Source organism: Crocodylus porosus, unplaced genomic scaffold (genome assembly GCF_001723895.1).
Source record: "Crocodylus porosus isolate Cpor-Errol unplaced genomic scaffold, CroPor_comp1, whole genome shotgun sequence".
NCBI lineage: Eukaryota > Metazoa > Chordata > Crocodylia > Crocodylidae > Crocodylus > Crocodylus porosus.
In genome coordinates, this window is record NW_017728943.1 from 4,421,764 (window position 1) to 4,442,034 (window position 20,271).

General features: G+C 43.0%; 1 long non-coding RNA gene across 1 annotated transcript; it reads right to left on the reverse strand.

The window, feature by feature from the left end:
- Positions 1 to 1,309: 1,309 nt before the first annotated feature.
- On the reverse strand, positions 1,310 to 12,934 carry LOC109319138. Its single transcript, XR_002103377.1, has 3 exons — positions 12,923 to 12,934; positions 3,949 to 3,954; positions 1,310 to 1,406 (listed from the first exon to the last, which is right to left on the reverse strand). It is a non-coding gene; the product is annotated as an uncharacterized LOC109319138 (long non-coding RNA).
- Between the last annotated feature and the right edge of the window lie 7,337 nt (positions 12,935 to 20,271).

The window sequence follows — 20,271 nt, forward strand, 5'->3', positions numbered from 1 at the left end:
TTTGCTTTTTTTTGATCTTCTTTTGACATTTTGTCCACAAAGCTTGATAAAAAGCTTGACTGTGTCGAACAGCTACTCATGGTGGGTCGCGTATCTGGTGACAGTGATCTTGAAAGCAAGGGTCCTGCTGCGTCTTCTCCCAGACCTGGCAGCTCAACATTTTCATTTTCCATTTTTTGCAAATCTGCTATTTCACTTGAGCTACCAAGTTCCTGCAATAAAAGGGGGAAATATTTTTATTTTAGTCTATTCTAATCTGGCCTCATCCATCAGAAGAGAACCCTGGCAGGGAGCTTGCTTCCCCGCTCCCTGCCAGAAAGAAGACTGCTGCTCAACGTGCTGCCCAGTTGCCCTGGGACTACAGAGCCAAAGGGAAGCATAGTCTGCCCTCTGCCACCGGCCAGAAGACTAAGCTCGCTCAGCTGGGTTGAAATAGCTATTTATCCATTATATAATTTTTAAAAATATATATTGTTAAGCCTAAGCCACTTTGGGTGCTTAGTGCAAGCAGAAAAGCAGGATACAAATATTTTAAATAAATAAATAAATAGTCCAGAGTTGCATTAACAAATTTTAAAAGTATAATGTTTTAAAACAATAGAGATGCTATTCTATACTGTGTGTTTTTTAACATATTAATTGGTTTACTTGCATAAGATTCCTGAAGTAAACTTTTCTCAAATGATGTACTTTTACCACTTTGATGCATTAGTTTTCTGTATATGACTTGTACTGTTTTAGGGCAGTTTCTACACATTATTAACTGTTTCTTCATTCTTGTTGTGTTGTTAGCATACTCCTGGCCGCAATATTTACATCTGCCAACTTTCTTCCTTCCTTCAGTGGCTTGAACTTCACTATAATGATGCCACACAATAGAGTTTTTTCTGATTAACCATTGTTATGACTTCAAGTGAAAAAACACTTAAAAAACTAACCGATCTTATGCAAACACTTCCAACTTCCCCAACTCAAGAAACAAAATGAAACACTGCTCTGTGTGTTTGCTGAACTGGAACAGAAACAACTATTCATCAGTTTTAGTTTTGGTTTTGCTTTCACTTGCAGTCTGAGATGAAATAAAAATTTCAGCTTTGGTTTTGATTTCACCTGCACAGCCAATTAAGTGAATTCACAACTTGATTTTTGGTTTGGATTATTATATGAGTATATTTACCTTCCTGTTGATGAATCAATAAAACATATATGTACTCTCTCACACACTTTTTAGGGATAATCACCTAAAAAACATTAATTACAACTTTGAAACTGCCAAGCTTGCCTAATATTTATAGGCATGCATTCATTGTTACTAATAAATTTTATGAAACAATGAATTTTTATAAATGGAAAAATTTCCCATGGAAAAATAAAGCACTGAAAAATTTTCCATTTTGGAAAATGTTCTGCCCTATATCTCTGTCAAAACATTGATCATAAAGCCTGGAAGGAGAGAACGTTTTCCAGTGACAAAAGTGGATCATAATGTAACAGTGTAAGCAAACCTACTGTAGTGTAAATAAGAGTATGTCTATAGAGACACACCCAAACTAGCTTTAAGTGAGCTAGCACTGGTACCAGTAACATTGTATTCACAGAGGCACAGAGCTCAGCACAAGCTGTAAAACCCGATTAAAAATGTTCATCTGTCTGTCCTGGTCTAGAGACAAAAGGAATCAAAATTTGTGAAAGGTGACATCTTTTATTATACCAACTAGATGGCTGCAAACAAATTATTTTATTTATTTTAAAGCTTTTGGGTGAAGGGTGAGCGTGCCCAAAAGCTTGCAAATAAATAAAACAATTTGTTTGCAAATATCTAGTTGATCTAATAAAAGAGATCACCTCTTCCACAAGTTTTGACTCCTTTTGGGTATGCGTCTCAGCATTTAACCAGCACAGAGATCCACGTGGCCGCAGCTACAATCCTATCAGTACTCAAACTAGCTAGTTTAAATCATGGTTGGGCAAGTCTACACAAAACATAATTACTGAAGTGACTACAGTATAAACCAGTTTCCCAACTAGGGTACCGTGGAAACTCAGAATACGTTGCAATCCTTTAAATGATGCTTCAGGAAGTGTGAGGAGATCAGTAGATAAGGGTAGGAACAAGCTTCAAGTGAGAGGAGAAAAGCAGTTAAGGATAGATTCAGGCTCTCCCTACCTGGCTACTCCCCTGCTCACACTGCCTATCCTCTCTGCAAGGAGGTAATAAATGCAGTTGTTTTTTAAATGGGGCACTGCTCAATTCATAGAAGTTATGGAGGATTGCCTTGAGTTTAAAGAGGTTGAGAATTATGGTACAGAAAAACCCTAAGTCCACTTGTAAATTGGTAGCATTATAGGTATATTATGTGCTCAGAGACAATGCAAAGGACTCAAGCACTAGACTGTTCTGGACCAAGATACCTCTAAATTTGCAGGCTGATGAAGAGCAAATTACTTTACAAGGCTGCCAGAAATAAATACTGCAGTTACCTTAAACACAAAGGGCTAAATCCTATTTCCCTTTATGTGCCTAAATGGCAATATGCAGCCACGTAACTTATTTTTAGCACCTGGTCACAATTTTTAATGCAATTTCACCCTGTGGCAAAATAGAATGGCTTTACACATGTACCAGCCAGAAAATAGAGAAGGACCACTCTCCTACTTTTTAGCCCAAAAGCACAGTGTTTAGGGAACTTGCCAAGGGAATACCAGACCATTTCAAGCACCCCTTAAGCCTAGTGGTGGACAAAATACAGCCCGCGGGCCAGATCTAGTCTGCCGCCTGCAAAAAGATTCTACCTGGCCCACGATGCTCCTCAGTCCCAACCAGCCCAGCTGTGGGGGGCAGCCCAGGCTATGGCAAATGCAGCCAGTCCTGCCACTCCTGGGTGTAGAGGTGCTGCCTGGCATGGAGCTCAGCCCACCTTTTCCCTTTGCATGGTTCTCATGGAAGGTTGGCAGCTGTAGTCTGTGGGGCTGGGTGGTTTGGCAGTGGGACAGGCGTTCCTTCTACCTGCGACTGCCATTCTCTCTGCTGACGCCACTGAACCAAGGCCCACAGCCCGGGTACCCCGATCCATCAGCCCTGTGCCCACCACTGTGGGCACTGGACACAGCAGGCAGGCACAGGTCTACAGAAAGCCCAGCCTGGACCCCCATGGACAGGATGCACATGCAGCCAGGATATGATGGGGCCACCAATGGGCAGGTAGCAGCATTCAGGGGACAGGTGAGGAAGGGCGGGGCCAGGATCACAGGGTGGTAACACTGTGGGGCTAGGGCCCAGGGGCAGACCCACAATTCGCTCCCCATACATACCCACAACAGGCAATAGGTAGGGGCCACTGTCCACAGAACTATGGTACCAGGACCCATTGCAGGGACCTGGAGTGGAATCAATCATGGCCCATGCTGTCACCGCCTTGCAATCTCAACCCCAGCCCCAGTCATCTGTCCCACTCCCAGATGCCACTCCCTACCCACCTGTAGTCTCCTCCCATCCACCTGAATGAGCGCACCCTGCATGCATCCTGGGTTGGTCTCCATGAAGACCCCACTCGCCCACTCCATCTGGTGCCTGGGGCCGTGGGGCAGATGGATCCAGAGCCAGATAGGACCAAATCACATCTCCCCACACCAGGCGCTATAAACAGCTTTGCTGGGGGGGCATGGGGGGAATGGGGTGCAAAGCTGAGTCATCACCCCCCACCCCTCAACAGCTCACCAAAACTGCTTAAGTGGCCCTCCAGCCCAAATAGTTGTCTTAACCAGAGGTGGTTTGAGCCTCTGTTTTCTGCTTTCCTGCCCAATGCTTTAATCATGATGCCACAATATAAGTATTGACCAGGCCCTGCGCTCCAGCAGCCCTTGAAGCTGGCAACGTGCATCTTGTATTTAATATAGTTACATAAACAGCACTAAGAAAGTTTTTCCCCATAGGAAGCAGGTTGGAACCCATAGCTCCTTTTCTTCCAGAGAAGCAGCCATCTCAGTCTATCAAAAACTCTTCTACATACACTCTCCCTCCTAGGCCCACATAGCTCCCATTATGGCGGGGAGGGTTTCATAGTTTCTAGAGTCGGAAGGGACCTGAGCAAATCATCTAGTCTGACCCCCTGCCATGGCAGAAAAGAATACTGGGGTCAAATGACCCCGGCAAGATGTTCATCTAACCTCCTCTTAAACACCCCCAGGGTTCCTACCTGCACCACTTCTCTTGCAAGTTGGTTCCAGACCCTAGCCGCCCTGACCGTGAAGTAGGCCTCCTGATATCTAACCTAAACCTACCCTCTGCCAGCTTGTGACCGTTATTCCTGGTCACTCCTGGCAGTGCTCGGGGGAACAGGGACTCCCCCGATGCCTGCTGATCCCCCCTGACTAGTTTCTAACAGGCCACAAGATCCCCCCTCAGCCTTCTCTTTTGGAGGCTGAACAGGGTCAGGTCCCGTAGCCTCTCCTCATAGGGCCTGCCCTGGTGTCCCCTGATCATACGAGAGGCCCTCCTCTGGACCCTCTTCATGCTGTCAACATCCCTCTTGAAGTGCGGCACCCAGAACTGGACGCAATACTCCATCTGCAGCCTGACCAGTGTCGCATAGAGGGGGAGGATCACCTCTTTGGACCTGCTCGAGATGCATCTGTGGATGCATGACAGGGTGGGGCTGGCCTTCCTAACTGCCAGGTTAACTGAGCTGCCAGGTTAACTAATACTGCCAGGTCTTCCTTTAACTGGTTAAAGTCCAGGAGGCTCGTCCAGGTGCACTGGGGGGCTCCCACCACTGCACTCACCCCGACGAAGGCCCAATCTGTGCATGGGGCTCAGGGCATAAAGCCCAGCATGCAGCAGTAGCCGCTTCTGCCCTGCACACAAATCAGGAGGGCAGGTGGCCCCCTGGCCTCCGCCAGAATGTGTGCAGTACATGAGCCCCACCACACCCCTGGACAAGCGGCCCGGGCCCTGACCCTCCCCCAACCTGGCTGGGGCCCCATTCACCCCTGGCCTCTGCCCCAGCCCCTCCCTCACTGCAGGGCATGGAGGGGAATCACTGGCCCAGCCCCAGTGGCAGGGAGCGCAGCTCAGCCCAGCCACATGCATCCTGCCACTCCTGGACTGCATCCTGGCTGCTCCACATGTGCATCCCTCCATTCCTGATCCCGGAGCCTCTGACAGTCCCTGACTGAGATCGACTGTCAGAGACTCCACGATCAACCAGTCGACCAGAATCGCCTGGTTGGTGACCCCCGACTTAAGGCAAGAGTTAGACACCCACAGGCCACAAGACGGAGCAAAAAAGAGTGAAAAGATTAGATCCTCTCTGCCCTCCTTGTTCTTGTTCCTTTGGTGCTACCAAATTTAACCCTTTCCATCACCAGTGGTTACTTGAATCACTGGCAAGACGGATAGTTAGAGCACATCAGGGGGCAGAGATTTGAGACCTGCAGCAGGGTTTTGGGACACAAACAGCAGCAAAAGGTTGCCAACCCATGACTAAGAGATGAAAAGGTGATTAATAATCATTAAACAACATATTTCCAGTCATCCACATAATTTTCTATGACTAACTTACACATCTAACTAGTTATACTTCATTCTCAATAGTTTCAAAATGGTGGGGAGGAAACCAAGATTTAGAAGTCAGGCATATCTGTTGTGGAATAGAGGTTTTCATAAACATCCTGAAGATAAAAATCAGACGAAGGCATCTATAGTTCACAGTATATATGATAATATAAAATCAATCATATAATATTTTTACAAATGTAGGTAGTAATCTGTAATTTGTGTACCTAAACAGCAGTTTTCTACTTACAATACCCACAGTTTTGGCCTTGACTGAATGCATAACCCTGTGTACACTAGCTTGGCATATAACTGAACATCAATCTGGGAAGGAAGAATGTATAAAGCCTCATGTTAAGCCCCAACAGCTAAGGTCACAGCACTCATGCAGGATACAGGAGACCCATGTGCTAGGTTCCACTCACTCAAAAGGAATTTAAACCCGCCTATGTCTGACTTTCTAGTCCAGCACCAACTACTACACAATAAGTCAGACATTAGACAGGCATTTCTAAAGCACTCCCACCCATTCAGGGTTGCCAACTATGTGTAAATGTATGTATGCTCTAGGGGTTTTGTTCATTTGTTTTTTAAAAATAAAACAAAAAACAAGATTAAAATCCCTTAGAATGCCTTTCCATGAGGTGTGTTAAATAACAAACCCACTAAGGAATAATGGACTTGACTGAAGATCTGTCACCTGAACAAGGGATGGATCTTGAAGGACTGACAATAGAGCAGAAAGGGCGTTCTGGTGTCTGAGCAGAAGCACAGTTCAGCAACCTGCAGGGACCACTCCCTCAAGGTTCTGAGGCCCATCAGAGCCTCCATAGCCCCCTTCCCAACCCTACATATCCCAAAGCAATGTGCTACTACTTCTACCTCCCAATGCCTGCCCACAACACTGCTTGCTTCACAGGTAGGCAGGGCCATAAGGCCCCAGGCAGGACACTGAAAGTTTGGCACGGTTGGGACTCAGCTGTGTGGCCAGGAGGGAAGAGAGGCAGTGGGTGGGGGTCTGTGCTAGAATGGGGGCAGTGAGTCTGGTGGGCCTAGGAGGAAAGGGGTAGCTCAAAGCAGGGTGTATTCAGGGGTGGGTGGAATCAGGATGTGGAGTTGAACAGGGGACCTCTAGGAATCAGGGCAGAGAGAAGGGGAGGGACAGCACAGTTTTTTTAAAAATGGTCAAGTCAAGCAGGGTTGTCAACTCAGAAATTTATTTATTTTTATTTTTTACTGACAATTTCCAAACATTTTACTGACAGACAAAATGTTTTGGTATGGTGTGTATTAAAACCCTAAATCTGAGCTCAAGTCTTATTACTGTCACCCAGGGCCTGGCAGAAGGGTTATTTACATCACATGAAACATATGGGTGTTGTTTGATAACTGGCATATGAGTAAAAAACTTCAGTTGTCAGTAAAGAGGGTTAGAACCCAGCTTACCCCCACCCCATTAGTTTCTGGCTGACTATATTTTCATGATTTAAGCATCTATAAATGGCACACATATTTAGCCACATACACAACCTACTATGTATACTCAGGCTATACAAGCATGCTTGCACATCAACATAACAGAAGGGTAGAATTGCTATCTGTGTACAAGTACCAAAAAAGCCATTTATGCAAGTAAAAAACCTGCCATTTCAGTGCACAAAAGGAAAATAGAATGCTGCCCTGGTTCTTTCAAAAGCTAGCTATATACTTTTATCAAGTTTTGTTTCTTTCAAATTCTTCATTAATATTTACAGCTGTTGATTGCTTCATGCGATTAGTTCCACATATCATCAGACTAGTCTTTCACATGCCCTTCAATACTTCCCTTAGAAATAATATTGTTCAACTCTGAAACTGTTGGAAATAGCTAGGAGATCCAATGGTTAAGAAGGATTACATTCTGGAGCTTTCCAAATTATCATCTTTCACACTTAAGTCATAGACACCCACAAGACAGTTGGTTCTGTTTTCTGTACGTTCACTGATCAAGTGATGCAGCTGAATCAAGGTCACATGGAAAAGTATTTGCATGTAATGTTAGCCATAAGAGCAACTGTAAAATTAAAATCATGAAGAGTGATGCATCTCAGGTCAGACACAGACAGGTAAGCAGATGCTAGGACTCACCTACCTGCCAGCACTTCTCCCCCACAGTGACCCAGGCAAAGTGTCCACAGCCCAGTTTCTCCCCATGGTGGCATTGGAGAAGACCCCACAACTGAAGCCCCTACTGCCAAATACAAAGACCTATGACCATGGGCTCGATCTAAAAGTTGCTGGCCCTTGCTGTAAATAATTCTCCTCTTTACACTTCTGTAACCAAAGCATCTTATTACCATGTCAACTGGTGCGATAGAAATTAAGAAAGCAATAAACACTTTATACTGTGACAATGTACACATACCATAAGTGATTTTTGATAGCAGTTGCTTTGACAGAAAAAAATCTAAATTTCCAAACTTTAGGAATGTTTCAGAGTTATGAATCCATGTTAGTCTGTGCAAATGGGTAAAACTCAGTAATGTAAGGCTTCTATCTGAATTATATAGAAGGATGTAAAATGCACATTGTGCACTGAGGAGATAAAGTGAACAGTAGCCGACAGTTATTGCCTAAATCCATAACCAGTCCATTGACTTCAATGGGACTATTTGCATATACCTGAAGTTAGCCACATCTTCAAGTTCCTCACTGGATTGGGCCCATAATTTTCTATTAAAACAATACTTATATGGTTCATAAAATAATTTCACAAACTATTCACAATTAGACACAGATTTTCAATATGCAAAGACACAAGGTTGTGGGGATATGATTTCCTTATTACTCTTTGATGGAATTTTAACTTATTTCTCCCTCTAAGCGCTAGTAGTTGCATAGAACTAGTGAGAACAGCAGTACTACTTCCAAGCTAGTTGCAGTCCTCTCTCTCTCTCTCCCCCTCTCTCTCGTTCAGGGTTGGGGATAAGAACCACAGGGCACTGGCACTCCCATCACCTGCTTATATGCTGATTCAAATTTCAAACAAACAAACAAACAAAGCTCTATGCTGCCATTCCCATCTATACACAAATACACTACAGAGTGCATGAACTAAGAACATTTTAAAAGGTATCTGAGTTTACCATACCCCCACATATTATATCATTTTAAAGCTTATAGAGCAGGGGTCAGCAACCCCCAGCACGCATGCCAAGAATGGCACAGAACGCCATTTTGCTTGGCAGATCACCGCTAGCCCAAGCTCTAAGCAGCTGCTGCTAGCCACAGAGCCCAGGCTGCTCCCAGCAGATGGCTGGGAGGCTGCAAGCAGACCGGGCTCCCTGGGCCGGCTACAGCCAGGAGGCTGCAAACAGCTGCTCCAGACTCCGGCATGTCGGCACTCTGGCACCTTCCAAGGTAGAAATTGTGGTTTTTTCAGCACTCCAGCCAAAAAATGTTGCCTACCCCTGTTATAAAGAAAGTATAGATTTGCACAAAGATCAAAAATTGTAAAGAAGTTTGAAAACCACAAGTGAATAAAAAAGTGGCCACAGAAAAACATTATGCAATACAGTACATGTGTGCACATCACCTGGAATTCTTAAAGCAAGCTAGCAGGTAGTGCTGAGCTTTAATTCATTGCGAAACTTCACATAAAGCTGATCGCTGCCCAATTTTCACCTGACATACTAACACCACCTACTAAGAACAAACTTTGTGCACTTGCCCTGCGTGATTCCTGCACAACATAAAGACTGAAACTTGATTTAAAGGGAAAGTCATTGCTTTAGAAGGAAATTTCAGGTACGTTTTGCCTGTTGTTCCTCATGGCTTGTACACATCTGTAACTGAGAACTGTCTTAAGATATCGTCATTGTGGAGACATTTTAAAATACTGAAACTTCACCACAACACAACAGCAACAGCTGGAACAGATGAATTTGCAGCTCCTCTCAAGAGGATCAGACAGGGGACCTAGTTTGCATATGGAGATTTCTCTGATCTTATCAAAGTTACCAGAATATTGCATTTTAAAAGTAGGCAAATTAATCAGGTGGGTCTATGGCACTGACTTTTCAGAAGATGCCCTTCGCTGCAATTCAAATTCTGCGATTCTTTGTTGAAAAAGAAAAGAGAAACACCTTAAAAAATAAAAACAAAAAAAAAACCACACACACACACAAAACACACTGTGATACTATAAAGGAGGTCGTAATTGCCAGAACTGTTGGAAAGGACAGAGTATACTTAAGTGTAGATAATGAACATGATAACAAGGATATCTGATTTCCGACTGTTCTCAGTAGTTGTTACCAAGTAGTTTGGCTCACCACAGGCTCACACTTAAGGTGGGAATTATTTTGAGTGTTGTGAAACATGAATCCAAAAATTGACTTAAATCAATGGTATGAAACTTACTGTAAGAAGACTTTACAATAACACTATAGACTCAAAAGCTGTCATAGAAGAGGCTACAGTTCTTTTGCCAGGAGTCATGTTATGCTAAGACACAGTAAAAGGCATAACAACGCTCCTCCAGTACCCACGGCAGGGCAGAAGAGGGGGGGAGTATGCCAACCATTGGAGTCTAGGGAGGGAGTGACGGCTGGCTTAACACACTGAAGGCAGCTGCTATTGCTACTGCTATAGCAATGTAGCTTAAGCTGCAGCACCCCCATGATGTAGGCTCCCTGGGAACTGACCCTGGTTCTCTGCTCACTCCCACACACCTGCAAATATGCTATTGGGTATAAGAGTGTACCCGATATGGCAAAGATTCCCAGGGCAAGGTATCATTCCACCCACCTCACTCACTACTCCCCAGCAATGTTAGTGGACACCATTCTATCTTTAAGATGCATAAAAGGCAACTTCCTATCAGAGTAGCTTTTAAAATGACTATCAAGAAAAGTCAAGTTGTGGTGGACTACAGGTTTTACTGTGATACTTCCATCTTAACTGTGTTCATGTTATTGTAATATTTGTGACTCGGTTTACCTTAATCACCCCATGCAGTACCCAACCCAGCTACATGCAGGATGAGATGAGATGGACCTTTAGCAAAGTTCGTTTTCCTGCTGTATCAATCCAAGAGGGGTCCAGAGGAGATAAACATGACAATGGGAGAGGTGGGAGGGAGGCAGCCTGTCATCTCCTGGCCAGAAGACCTGTGGGGACTGAGAAAAATGGAGGTGCTTTGCAGAGATGGAAAGACTGGGAAAGAAACAGCTAAGGACCTTTGGAAGTGCTCAGCTCTGAGCTGGCTGGACAAGGGACAGAGAGACTGCTTAACCCCTTTGAAGAAACTGTAGCAGAGTGCCCTTTAACTCCAATAAATCCACTTAATGAAGAGATTCTCTGCTATGCTGCCTAGGGCCTCAAGTTGCTCTTGGTCCTCCCAATAGGCAGTGAAGCCCCTGTGTCGGGGGCAATACTGGATGCTAGCTCCTTGAGTCAGGGCCATGGGGAAACAGGAAGAGTGAAGGACCAAAAGGCCAGCATCCTCAGAGCAGGAGGGAGTCCAGGCTCTCCCCTGCTCTAGAACCAGCGTGGGCAAAATGCAGTCCATGGGCTGGGTGTGGCCCACCAGGCCATTTTATCCGGCCCACGGGGCCCCTAAAAAAAGTTAGAAAATTAATGTTCACCTGACCCTGGCTGCTTGTCACACAGCCCTCAATGGTTTGCCAAAACTCAGTAAGCAGCCCTCCGCCCAAAAATAATTGCCCACCCCTGCTTTAGAAGCCATGCCTGGGTTGTCTTTGGAGGCTGTTCTCAAAGACCAGAAAAGGCTGCCATGGTCCTAAACAAACTAACCCACAGAGTAGAGGGTACTCTGTGACACAAAGGTCAAACACTTGATACAGTAAGTATGCCTATCACAACCTGCAGTTGGATATGGCCACCTAAATGTTGCAATATCAAGACTGAAATCATCTGACCACCTGAAAATATAAGTTATATGGAAAAAATGATCAAGGAATATCAAACTTGGACAGCATTTACATTTAAAAAAAGTGATATTCCACCAAGTCCTCCAATGAAGTTTATAATTATAATATGCCCCCTTCTAGATCACATGCTGCTTTTTTCCCCCCATGACTTGCAAACTGATTGAACCTGCTTGTTTAAATGATGGGTTTCTGAAGCTGCTTCAAGTTCACCAAGTGATTTCAAAAGCAAAGTGGTCTATTTTGTTTTAACTCTAGTCTTTCCCTACCTAGTATGTTGTGGAAATATTTTGAAACAAGCTATTTTCAAAATTGCTTGATCAACTGTATGATAAGGTTGAAAGGAGTCTAAAGACTGCAACATACTGGGCCAGTTGTTTTTTTTTTTTTGTTTTGGGTAGAACCAATATACTCCACTTTACTGAATATGTAATGGTTTTTGCCAGAAACGTCAGGCATATTCAGCCCAAATTTTGGCAGAAGATTAACAGGAAAAACATGAAAAAGTCAAACCTTAAAAGGAAACATGGCAGCACAGTAGAAGGAAAAAGAGGAGAAGTTGGGAAAGCAAATTAAACAAGTTTGAGTTGACTGAAAGTGTGATGTATTTGATGATGGGTACAGCTTGAAGCATTTTGTAGATTTAAGCCTTCACAAAGCTCACAGCTGGTAAAGAAATTTGGTGTGAAGAATTATATCAGAAAGAATCTTATTTATAAAGCAAACATCCAGCAATAAATGTTTTTAGTGAAAATTTGCTGGGTCAATACTTGTAAATTACTAAAATAATTCTAAGGGAAACAAATCTGCCATCAATAACATCTTTTCTTCAAGTATTAATTTTTAAAATCACATAAATTAGCATCATTAGAAAGTAAAAAAAAAAATCTCAAGGCTATGACTATGACTTAACTCAGCCCTATGACACTTATTGGAAAAGATCTGGAGACTAATATTCCCAAAGGCATCATCGTCAGCCACTAACACAGCCCTGCTGCTCAGCATCTTTAAAAAAAGAGACTCGTTTACTGGAGACTAGGTAGTATCTTGCTACCCTATTGCACCCATTACCCCCTAAGTTTTAAACCCATATATTGCTGAGGTGTAATGGATTTCTCTAGTTTTAACTAATACTATGCTTGAAAAGGCCACTCCTGCATGGATCTTATGTGAGAGTTTGCAAAGACCAAAATGAAAAATATGGAGAAACTCTCTCTAGGCACAGATATAGTAAATGAAAAAGAAATCTAGCAGAGAGGTGGTTAACTGTGTTTATTAATTTGAAATCAGACAGAAGGCAGGGATGGGCAGCCCCCCTTTACACATTACCTTCATACCATGACTGAAGTGTTAATCATGACATTTCAAAAATGGGAAAGGTGCTATACAAGCACCAAATTTAAAGCACCATAAAATGGGAAACAAGCCATTAAAAAACAAAATGTTCCACATGTAATGTAGATCACACTTATGGTTGGTTTGCATGGCACCTTAAATTTAACATGCGAGTAGGGCTGACAATCAGCTGTTTGTCAGTCCTGGGACTCAGACCACACCAGCATCTGAAACAGACCTGGCCTGAAGCTGGAGGCAGGAGGGGAGGCAAAGGGCTTCCTCTGCCAGTGCCCACACCTTGTGCCTGGCAGTCCCACCAGATCTGCCAGTATGAGGTTTAAGACCTCAGCAGAAGTCCTTTAGCTTTTCCTGCCAATCCCCTGCACCTGGCAGCCCAGCCAGAACTGTGGGGTGCAGGGTTTTGACAAACCAGCTTATCATTTGCCCAAACAGCCCTGAGAGAGCCACACAGCTCCAGCCCTGGGACTGCACTGGAAAAACTCAAAACCAGCCCCAATGTTGGCCCCAGCCATGGACCAACCCTCACAAACATCTGTTTGTCATTCCTGGCCCCAAACTACATCAGGGCCAGTTCAAGTCCCCAGTGCAGTCCTGGCTGAAGCTGACAATCAGCAGACTGACAGGCCCAGCCCAACTTCCCATAGCCATAATCCTTGGGCTCTCCCTGCACTAGCAAGTAGTGGTGGTGTGATTAGGATCTGATTCACAGTTCAAACAAAACAAAAAAACCTCCAAAAACACTTCCTGCTCTGTACAGCTACTGTTCTTGAAAAATGTGACTTTAAGCAAAACTATGTTAAGCGAATCCAATTATGTCACAATAGTTACCTACTAGCAGGCGGTGGTCAAACAACATTATAACTGAACATTGCACGGCTTTACACAAGTATGTGCTCTAATAGATCAGTGACATATTAATAAAACAATGTTAACCAGGACAACATTAAGTGAGGAGTACCTGTATGTGTGGTACAGCAGGAAGAGCAGTTGCTGGACTGGGGATTAGATCTCATCATGCCATTGAATGACTGTGTCAAGGGCCTTAGAAACTAGCTGGTTTAGGAAGAAGTGAGCTTCCACAGGAAACAACCTACTTCATTTGCTGTCTCTCTAATGTAGCTAGTCTCCAAGGCAGTGGTTCTCAGCCTTTTTAAGCTCAAGTCACCCCTCCATAACTTTTGGGAACTCCATGAAACCCCATTTCAAAAACAAATTTATTAGTGTTTACCTTCTTGCAGAGGGATCAGGCAGTGGGAGTGGGGCACCAGCCCAGGGAGAACTTGAGCTCCCCCTTATCTGTTTATCTTTACATGCTTCCTGCAACACCTTTCAAAGCATCTCATAGTACCCAAGGGTTCCCCAGCACCCGAGCTGAGAATCATTGCTCTAAAAGGTGCTACCTTCTGCCTACATTTATGTAGAATCTAATCCAATAGGCCATATCCCAGTTGGGCTCCAGAGATGCCTTCAATATAAATTGTTAAATAATAAAGAAATGGAAGTCCATATGCATGAAGAGAGTATCTGGGGGAGGTCTTTGTGGCAGCAGTCCTGCTGCTGCCACGGTAGTTTCCTATTCAGCAAAGGACAGGATATAAAAAGTGCTTATAAGCCATGATACTGTAAGATGCTAGGAAAAAAGGTCGAAAATATGCATGTATTTATACATACATTTACTACTTCAGTATCACTATTAAGGTGCTCAAATTACAGATGCACTGAAGTGCTTTGCTAGATCAGGGCCCAGAGTGCTCAGTACATACACAGCAGCATTCAGTTAAAAGTATTAGTCCTTATATTCAAGGTTCCCAAAAGTTCCCAGATATGACAAAGAACTGTGTTCCTCTGCCAAAACAACAACAACAACAACAAATTGTTTACAGTAAGAAAAAGGCTCACTTGAAGAGCTCTCTCAAGGGGACAGCCCCAAAGATTGTTGAATCAAGGAACAAAGGATCATTTCAAACCTTACCACTCTCCACTATGAGCTTAAGGCAACCTATTTGTTAGCAGCTATCATTTCATACTAATTCTTTTCAAGTAGATGACGTCTTATTCCAGGAAAGCTTATAGCACTGTTCTAACTGATAAAGCTGCAAGCCACCTAACACCGACTTAAGTTGACAAATTAAACATACAACACATAGGTCACTTGTGCAATAATCACCACGGTTTAGAATACACTGTATTTCTAACTTATTTAAGGCTTAACTTTTTTTTTGTAAATTCCACCAATCACCATGAAATAAAAACATGATGTGAAAAAAAACAACAAATTAGAGCCAGGACTAACACCTACATAATATACATGCAAAACAACTAGTAATCAAGTGGTACCTACACACAAACCTATTGCAAAAAAGAACTACCAAGTTATCATAGAAGTAAGGCTAGAAGGGACCTCAAGAGATCACCTAGTTTAACTGGGAAATTAAACCTGCAACCCTGGTGTCATTAGCACCGTGTGCTAACCAAGCAAGCTAAAGTGGGATCAGGAAGCAACATTTCTTTAAAATAAATTTAGAAGACAACAAAACAAACAAACAAACAAAAATTCAAACAAATTGATAGAGCAAGAAACTTCAACATCTTTGAGAACTAGGATTCAAAACATGACCTTAATTTGGCTAAAATAAGCATACATTGGGAAGCATTCAAATGTGACAAATTTCCTAGAATCTGGAACTTGAGGGGTGTTCCGCACAGAATGTCACATTTCTCTGGAAAGAGCAACCAAGAAATATCACCTTGGACAACCCATAGGCAATTCTTCTCCCTTCACGGCATTTACAATTTTAATTTTGTAATTATTATAACACATACACAGGCAAGCTCTTTCCTACTGTAATAGTTTATTCCAACTACCTTTGTTCTTTTATCTAAGCAGTTATGCATACATGATTTACCTCACATTCACAAGGCTATTTCTGAAATCAATAGCTTTGGACTAGGATTTTGGGCAAGAGTGCCCCCCCAAAAAATGGACAAACACACCTAAAAGAGGAGGGAAGCTGCTACTTAGAAGTATGCAGCAGCTGTTACAGTCCATTATGTCTGCATGATCCTTAAGTGATATAAATTAGCTAAATCACTGTAAATGTGACCCTGAATGAAGCAGGGTAAAATTATAGACTTTTGCTACGTACTCGTATTGCTGCAAATCATGCAGAAATAACAGCTGTATTAAATACCCTTAGTGCTACTGCAGTTTGTTATGTGCGTTTATACCCCAAGAATGAGGGATACAAAATCTCTTTGGCAGTTTGGTGCCTAATTCCCTTGAAAATCCTGACTTTGCAAGATTTCTCCATTCTATGGAATTAGTTGTCGCAAAAAATTATTTCGCATTCAATGCTTGCATCCAATGCTGACAATTGCTGGAGGCAAATATTTCACATGACTGCCTGATGGTTTGATTTGGTATGGTGAGTCCCTTGTAGTTTATTCAAAAGCTTCATTGTTAAGCATATCCCATCTGACCCCTTAAGCATTTACAATTCATGTCCACAATTTTTGCAGTCCTAAATTACTCCTTTTTCCATGCATCCATTTCTACATATAGATGTATACAGTCATATCTTAATCTCCATGTTGCACTTTGCAATTTATGCTCAACAAAAATACTGTGTGTAAAAAGTGTTAACAGACTACATCAAAAATGTTGTGGTGTTCTATAGGCAATCCTGTTGTGTTTACACACTACACCTTAATCAGGAAAACCACAGAAATTAAGACAATAGTATAACTAGAAATATTCACTTTACACAATAAACATAATAAAAGGAAGAAAATTATTTTTTTCCTTTTTTTTTTTTTTTAAACTGAGGGTCCCCCACACTTTACCTTGTGTTTAATAGGGGTTCAATTCTATTTGTTGATGTTATACAAGTCTAGGAACAATGTAACCACAATGAAGAGGCTGACACCTGGATAGCTAAACACCTAAAAGGGAGAGCAGGTACATTTTTCCTAGGTTTGAAGTATAAATGACTGCAATCGAGTTCAGACATGCATAATTTGGAACAATGTGTCACCATTCACAGAGTCAAGTCCAAAATCCCATTTGTTTCTAAATACAAGGCTTTGTCACTTAAAAATGAATATGTATACGAGCAGGAAGCTGAAATGAACAACAAAAATGACTGGATTTCTTGATTTCAGATAAAAGGCTACCAACATCTGAATGGCTCTTTATAAACTTACAGTGAAAAATTAAATCAAGAAATTGCCACGTAAACCAAAAACAACCTATTCGTAAAAAGAAAGCTAGGAACAAGTGTATCCTAAGAAACTAGCAGAATAATCTTATTGGTCAAGATACAGTATTTTTGGCTTCTGTCCTCTGGAGTTCACAAATATCCTGGTCCAACCTGACATACCAAATGCTGTTGAAGAACTGAGAAGGGCTAATGTCTCTCCAAGTTGACCTGTCTCTGCAGCTAATCAATTATCTAAGCCCCTTGCATATCATGCCAACTAAGAATGTAATCATGGTGAGGGATTTTTTTTTGTGGGAGAGACGGATAGAAGTTGCAAAAAAATGAGAAACTGAAGTTTCAAAGAGGCAGACTTTGAAGGAGAGAGGAAGGATGGCAGGGTTCAACCTCCAGCTATCACTTGGCAACCTCCCTTTCTCCTTCAAGTTGGTATCCATGTACATCTGCCCGCAAGCATTCAGTAATAAAATTATGCACCTTTAGGGTACAATCCAGTAATGAAATTTGCTGACTGACACATAACTTTGACAGCAATCTGGGGTGGAAACAGAGAATCATCTTGTCCAGGTAAACTGGTGGGTCTTCATCTTTTTAGACTCAAGGCACCCCTCGGAAAATGACAGCTCTTAGCTTTCACCCTTTTTTGACTACAGAAAAATAATAGAGCAATTCTTCTGTTGCAAAGATCTCAGGAAGACTAGAACAGATCAAAGTGTGTTTGACACTGTATTCCTATTTGAAACCCCTGGGTTTATCTTGTGAGTCATGCGTAGGTGTTAGCACACCTAACAGTGCTAGTGTTGTGCAGCCCCACATCATGGTTAAAAGGTTCTTCTGGCACCCTGGCTGAGCATCACAGAGACAGACAACTATACACAAGTGGATCTGCCATTAGGGCTTAGACCTCACCAACTCACCTGACAAAAGCAACCATCACTGGGAAAGACATGTCACAGACATATTATGGAATGAACAGGATACCATCAGCTCAAATGGTGGGCACATTAGTGCAGTAAGAACCAGATTCAGATCCCACTGAGGAACAACCTCCTTGATACATGGGAGGAGGTTTGTCAGTCCTCTCAGAAACTTCAGCAAACAGAAAATAAGAAAATTAGCCAGCCATCAACTGGGAGTTTTTGGGGACCAGATTGGAGAATAGGTGAAGGCTGTTGCCAGTGACAGTGTTTGAGACAAAAAAATATTTGCTATCAGTGACAGTACCAAGGGGATACCACATTCAGGGGCAACAAGGAGCATCCAGGCCACTTTATTAGGTATATACTCCTCATGAACCCTTTGTCATAAGCATTTGGACATTACTAATGCAAATAGGACAGAATGACTCTAGCTGAGAGGACCATCAGATGTCCATGAAGTCAGATGGACAGAGTGCAGATCCGGATGCAGAGCCAGGTCCACTGTTTTGAGAGAGCAGGTCCAGGAACAGAGGAAGGGAAATGCAATTTCTCATCAATAAATTGCAGGAAGTCCTGAAACCAGGGCTGTCTGGGGCAGGCTAGTGCTATCAGGATGAACTAGGCACTGCTGTTGTACATTCTTGAACCAAATAATTAACGGGATGCAAAGGAAAGCATATAGCTTCCATTACAGGATCAGAAAAGCATCAGAACCCAAAGTAAAGCCTCCTCTCAAGCAGGAGAGCACCTTGTAACAGCAAAGTTTGGCAAGATATGCAGACTTTATTGCTGCATTCCTCTCCATCACAATTAAATCTTTCTGGAAAGACCCACACTGGAACAGTCACCAGACGATGGAGTCTTTGATCTTCCACTCATGGTAGATTTATAGGACTGCTGTCTCATTGAGAGGGCCAGGGAACTGTAAGGCAGATACAATGGCATCAATGCCAGTCAGACAGCTTCCTCACTGAATGGGACAAACTGGTGCTTCCTTTCTTACTGATGTAATACATAGATATAGCCTTGTTTAGCATTCTCTGATCATGACAGCCCAAATGGAAGACAAAAGTTCTGCAAGCCTGTCTGATCCCCTCAGCACAAGTACATTTATGTGAAGGGTCATCTTGTGGGATGACTACACGGCATGAACTTACAGGCCACCAATACATTCAGTTGGCTTGGGTGGCACCTGTCACCAGTGAGACAGTGGCCATGGCTAAAAGGATACCCCACCTTCAGGCACTGGACTGATCTTCTACCAGGTCAAGAATGCACAGACTTGGCAGGAACTTTTTCTTCATTCTCAGCCAGTGCCTACCCAGGAAGTAAATTAACTTTATTTAGCCAGCTTTATCACAAGCCCCTTCCTTCCCCGGGACCTGAATAACTTACAAATGTCACTTGTTGAGCATATGCAGCAATCTGAGACAACACTAATGCTTTGTATGCAGGTCAAAAGACATGAATCAGTCTCCTGTGAAAAGAGCTACCAAAAAAAAAAAATCAATTGATTTAGGAGAAGGCACTGTAAGGATGGCTTAGGAGTTGGTGGCATGCTACCAGATTATAGAATGAATAGAGAATAGAAGGGAGAGAGAGAGAGAGAGAGAGAGAATAGGAGAGAAAGAGAATCCACATTGGGTGCGTCTACACAAGACAAGACATTTACTGCAGAATAGACTAGCTTTACAGGAAACATCTCCTTTCTACACACATGGCACTATTAGGCTGCAGGAAACAAATTAACTCCGCAGCCTAATACAAGTAAATACAAGTACTACTCCTGCTGTGGAGTTAATTAGTTTCCTTCAGCAGAGTTGTTTTTTTTTTTTTTTTTTTAAACTCTGCACATGTAGACACTGATGTGGCTGGCTGGGGCAAAAGGGAGTTTCAGTGCAGAGGCTGCCTGCCAGCTAGCCCCACACCCTCATGCCCTAGCCAGCCTCTCTGCAGCACGTGGAGCAGAATCAGAGCAGCCCCAAGTCGACAGGCCGACCCACCCCCAGACCCTCTGCCAGGCATGGCTGCTCTGACCTGGGTCAACGTGCTGCGGTCCTGGGCTCATATGTAAAAGACAGTGCCTGGGAACTGCAAACTTTGACACAATACACAGAGTTTATTACTGCACACTAACAACACATGTAGATGTGCCCATTGAGTTGCAAAATGGAAGTACTACAAAAAGAAAGAATATGGTGGGAGAGGGTGGCAATGAGTCTGAGCCCCTTTGAAATCAGCAGGATAAGAAACATCAAAAAATGGCAGGGGGAGGGAGTGAGGAATAATGAAAG